Source organism: Prosopis cineraria, unplaced genomic scaffold, assembly GCF_029017545.1.
Source record: "Prosopis cineraria cultivar Desert tree isolate PC_DT_omini unplaced genomic scaffold, ASM2901754v1 PC6, whole genome shotgun sequence".
Classification (NCBI taxonomy): Eukaryota; Viridiplantae; Streptophyta; class Magnoliopsida; order Fabales; family Fabaceae; genus Prosopis; species Prosopis cineraria.
This window is the reverse complement of record NW_026555337.1, coordinates 1,576,795-1,582,794: the sequence shown is the minus strand read 5'-3', so window position 1 is coordinate 1,582,794 and position 6,000 is coordinate 1,576,795.

Below are 6,000 nucleotides of genomic sequence, written 5' to 3'. Positions count from 1 at the left end.
GTTGAAATGCCAGAAAGATCATCCACTGAATTAAAGCCCCCACACGGAATATTTTATTGATAGTATATATTTCTTGATGTCTTCAAGCATCCTTCTTTTCTTATTGGTTAAGCCAGGCTTTATTTTTTAACTGGGCAAGGATCGATGCTTCTTTTGGCTATTATGCGGAGTGCTGTCTAATGGTTTCGCGTCATCAAACGTATAATCGAGCAATACTCGAGATTTGATTTCAATAATTGAAGGGAAGTGAGAATATGCTATTGTTTTGAACAAGGCTGGCCAGCTCACTCTCTCTGTCTCAATCACTTTCTCTTGTTTGATTTGTGATGAAGGGTGATATTTACATTTGGTTGGCTTCAAGCGTCGTGATTTAAAATTGAGCACCGCTGAACAAGCATACAAGTATGCGAAGATGAGTGGGGAATTCTATTGATTGTGAATTCTTTGCCCGATGTTTTGATTTGGTTTCTCGCTTGTTCAGATCTTATCTTCATCAACACCAGCTTGACATTGGGCCCACCGCAGTTCAGGGGAAAATGACCTTAAAAAGAGGGCTGGGCTGTTGTTAGGACAATTAATTTTGATCAAGAAAGCTTTCGCTTTTCATTTGTCCGCTTCCTCCACTAATCCGGTGAACAAGAAAGCAATCAATTTTGTTTACTATCTTTCTCGTATCACGATTTGTGCCCCTTCACCGAATCCTGTTGGAAAATTTCCGATGGAAAATACCCAGGCCTGGTAAAAATACTTTGAATAACATTTACAGCTAAAATTTACCCCTTCTGTCTTAAATTATAAAATATTTTGAGATAAAATCAGTAATCACATATATTAATAAAACTTATTACATACATTTTATAATTTTATATTTAAAATAAAATATAAATTTTTAAAAATGCCCTTCATTTAATATTTCACTTATGAAAGAATATTAAAAAGAGAAAATATAATGAATAGTGTACTAATAGAAAATTATCATTAATAAAATTTTATTTTTATTAAAGTGTCTTTATATTTTAAAATACTGCATCAAAATTTTTTTTTTTTAATTTGAGATAGAGGGAGTGTTTCAAGTTCATATTATTTATGCTTTTTCAAAATTGCTGTTTATGCTCTCTAAAGCTATTTAATCAATTTTTCACGCGACATGAAAAAATTGTACTATTATAGATTTAAATAATATCACTCATAATTTTAATCAAAATTGGGAAAAATATTTTGTCTCATTTTTTGTCGAGTTTGGAACTTAAAGCAAAGCTTTTCCAGTTCTTCAATCACAACTCCCTTCTTCTGCTCCTCTCACATCCCATACAAGCCTTTAATTTGGGTGGCCCCTAAAAGCCCCCGAGTCATTTAAGGCAGAAGATCTCATCTGTTTGGCCCCGAGGATGAGTACCTTACTTATGATGGGCCAAGTTCATATGGAGATGGCCCAGTGGGCTTTACTTTGGATTGAGAACGATTTTTATTTAGGCCGAAAAAACCCATGACATATGATTGTTCTCAATCCTCCTAAATCAGGAAATATAGGGATTATTTAAAATTATTTTTATTTTATTATTATGAGAACTGATATTTTACAAAATATGTTTAAAAAAATAATAATAAAAACATACATTTTTTATATTTTTTCCTATTCTCTAGAATAATAATCTCATAAAACTTAAAAGATGTTTCTTTTTCCCTATTTTTCAAAACAATATTTAGTTTTTTGGTTCTTCAAAACACTTTATGGAACACATATTAGCAAATAATTTTTTTTTCTTTGAAGAACAGAAAACTGCTTTTAAAATAAGTTACCAAACAAGCTCATAGTCACATTTGGAGGGGGGGAACCAATCAATGTTCAGTACTTATTATATTGTATATAAAAAATTTGAGAACTGAAGACTTAAAAAAATTGATTTATTTGCATATTAATAGCAAAAAATCAAGACTTACAATTGAATTTTATAAATTTGCAACTAATGGTATGTTATAGATAATTCAAAGTATATTTTGTTAATTTCACAATTGATTATTTATATTTTTTTAATTTCAAGTAAAGATCATGTCTTGTTATGGAGATTTGAATAATTTGGGATTTGTAGTTGTTATTATTATTAATGTTTTTATGAGATTTATAATTATCATTTTCCCTTTTTTAAAATCGTGTGTGAATAAGGGCCCGCTCGTTTGAACTCCCTCATGTTGCTCACTTAAGATCTTTTTTTTTTTTTGGGTTAAGTTAAAAAGGAAAAAGCCTTAATGTCAGCGTATGAATGAGAAGGGCAGAAATGGGGAAGGAAGGTGATAAGAAACTGGTTTTTTTTTTTTTGGGCGGGGTGGGGCGCGGAGAATGGTGCCCACGTATATGTGGACCAACGAGGTATCTGATCTGATCTGAGCTGAGCAATGCATGTAAAAAGATATGGCAGGCAACTTGGTGGTGCTTTTGATGCTTTGATGGATTATTAGATATAGCGATGCGTGGGAAATTACGTGAGTGAAACTTTTGAACGGAATATACTGTGTGTGGGTTACGGGGCTGAAGCCGCGGAGAAAGAGGATGAGGAAGGAACGAGGCAAGGCAACCATGTGAGATGCATGCAGTGCAGTTTCCCTGGAAATGGAACGCACGAGGACATAATTGACGAACACAGATGATGTTTATAGAAATGTGTGAAATTTGTCATTTGTGTAAACATAATCAACAGACGTGAATTATAAATATGACCAGACGGGGCAGTGTGCAACATGCTAAGGGGTACGGTAATATATGTGCCCGGCTTGCTTAATTGCTTTATCATCACCGTTGTTTGGTGCGTCATGGGAATCAATCAATCTCATGCTTTTTAGTGCATTCCCTTCCTGTGGGTCATCCATCTGTATTTCTCATGCACGTGCATGCCTTCCTCCCTCCCTCTCCCTCTGCGTGTGTGACGACTCTGGGAAGGCTGCAATATTGGATGCCTTTTCCCGAACTATAATAATAATAATAATAATAAGATAGCAAGTTATATATGAAGCGATGGGTGAGCTTTATCAATGTTTTTTTTTTTTTTGTCCTGGGAAAAAAGTATGATACTGCTGCTAGCTAGCTGTCAAGAACAGTGATATCTGTAATAGGCGAGGGAATCAGATTCCAACACCACCATCAGCCCTCCTTTTCCTCCCCATTTTTGGTCCCTTTAACAGTTCCAAAAAGTTGGAATCATCCCCCACTGTCGTGTGTGTATAATACCCAGTGTTATTCTTCTACCTTCTTCCCTCCTTTTTTATTTAAAAAAAATTATCACTGTTAATATTTTTTATATAAATAAAGTCATATTTTTTTATAGGCATTTATTGCAAATTTTTTATCATTCATGGTAGAAAAATAATAATTAATGAATACTTGATTAAAATAATTAATAAAAAGTATTGTAGTTTAATTTTTTTTACTCACAGATACAATTAATATAATTAATCAATTTTTTAAAGCTTTGTAATATAGCTTTTTTTTTTTTTCCCTTGCAAATAGAAACGAAGGAGTATATCCTGATACTAGTCATCGAACTGTAACACTCTCTTCCAGCCCTATATTATATACCCCATCTCCAACTCTTCCACGTACCTGAGTACTTTATCCCTCTGTAACGCTGTACCGTTTTCTCTTCGCGCACATATATAACTACAATTATATACGCAACTTCCACTTAACTGAAATTAATAAATAAATCAGATTTGAATTGCCTCGTACCTAGAACTGCTAGGAATTTAATTTGTGACCGCGGTTGAAAGAGATACGACCCGAACTTTCGAGTGCTAAATTGACGTTCTCTCTTTTTGTTCCGCGCGTGTCGTTCCTGATAATGTAGAGTAACAAATTTATGTGGAGATGTGAAGAATATTAGGGCTTCCTTGTTTTCTGTTTTGGAAAACTGTTTTTTATTTTTGAAAGCAGAAAAATTTAAAAATTTACTTGGATAAGTGTTTTTCATTTAGTTATTTTTAAAACTGTTTTTATTTTTTCGTTTTTAAACAAAAAAGTAGAAATAACTTGAAGTTGTTTTCATTTTATTTTTCTTATTTTTAAAATACATTATGTTTGATTATTAAAAATTATAGTTATCTTGATTAATTTTTTTTATTAATCACCACTATTAATTGCCTATAACTATTATTATCAGTTTATTTTTTAATTCTAAAATTATTTTTAAATTGACATAATTAAGCGGATGCTCATTTCATTTTATTTTAAAAATAATTTTAAAAACTGTGTTTTAAAATAATTTTTAAAAATAAAAAATAAAAACAGAAAACAAACAGGTCCTTACTCTTTTGATTTTGCTTTTCAAATAGTGGCAACTGGGATGGCGACGAATCTTCAATTACAGTTCTCACATGGACGGTCAACGTATCCTTATTGGTGTTTTTAATAATGGAATGACAAATTGCTGTCACTTAAAAGCGATATGCATGTAGTCATCTTTGCTAAAGACACTTGTTAAATGCTTTACGTCTACTTGACATTCATTATTTGTGCTTCTTTAAAGATATGTGTTGATTTGAGTTGGATTGCGAGTTTATAATATTCCTTTTGCGTAATTAATTAATTTATTCCTAATTGTTCTTTTTGAACCAAAAACCGTCACAAGCGTCTAGATCTTTCTGCAATATATACGCCGATTAACGTTGAGTACAGATTATATTTATCGTGCATGTCTGATTTTTAAAATTAAAAATTGATTTGCTAAAAGTAAAAGTCAATTTTCAGAAGCAAGAAAATTTTTACTTCTACAAATGTACCTAGCAAGCAAAAGGACCAAGTGTTCTTTGTTTTAAAAAAATATGTCAACTAATTAAATATGTTAAAATGAAAGAATGATTTTCCAAAAGAACTTTTGGCATTTCAAAAATATAACCAAACAAGCCCTTAGATGCAGGGTTATAATTAATTGAGGATATATATTTTTATTATGAACTGATACTCTTCACCAGCGACAGCACAGTGGAGGATGTGACGGTGCTTAGCTTGGCCGGAGATAGTGGGTTCACAGCCACAAACATCCCAAGGATTCTACGGCGGCGGAGTCGTCAATAAAAAACATACAACAACCCACTTGGACTTCCGCCTCCTCTCTACCACCTTCACTTTCTTTTACTTTCGTTCAAAAACTTTATCTGTTACAAAACGGGCATTACTCCACATGACCAATGCATTGAATTTCATTATATTAAAACTCTTCATTTTCTTCCGTGAGGAAAGCGTATCTTCCATATTTCTTTTTGAAGCCATACCGTATCTTCCAAACTTCAAATAGCCTTCATAATTGGAAGTCATTGACGCGCTAGCTAGATTCTCAGACAACAATCAAAAATTCAAAACCACGGAAACTAAAAGGTTGTCGTGTTTCCGATTAATGATCCATTTGCTACAACAATTCTAAGCAAACACGGATACAAGGAACTTGTCCTATGTGTTGCCGAAAATGGACCTCGTCTTTCATTTAACTAGTTCATGAATTAAATCCGATCCATATATATGTATATATATACACTGGTACATTAATTCTTTGTTGGCTTTCAACTTTCTCATCATTTTTCCCTTTCTGCTTCTACTTACCTCAATATTTCTTGCTGCTAATCAGTTAACCCCAGATCTATTTTATAAGAATTAATATATGGTAGTTAAAATTTAGTTATCATTTAATTCTTATAAATAGGTCCGGCTGTAGTAATATTCAATGCTCTGCAAAATAACCTGGATTTCTTTTAAGGTTCAACAGCCAGAAACATGGACGAAGAACAAACTGCGTATACGCCAGTTTCCGGTGACAGGTGATACATACATACATATATGTATATATAGATGAAGCAACAGGACGTATATATGTTTGAGGAAAGTGGATAGAAGGGGCCGATCGACCACATCATTTGGGGGGGGGGGGAAATGATAATTGGGATTAATCTCTTTCTGCATTTTGGCCAAGCAGATAGATTGGGCTACATGCATTAGTCTGTAATTACATATTAAGG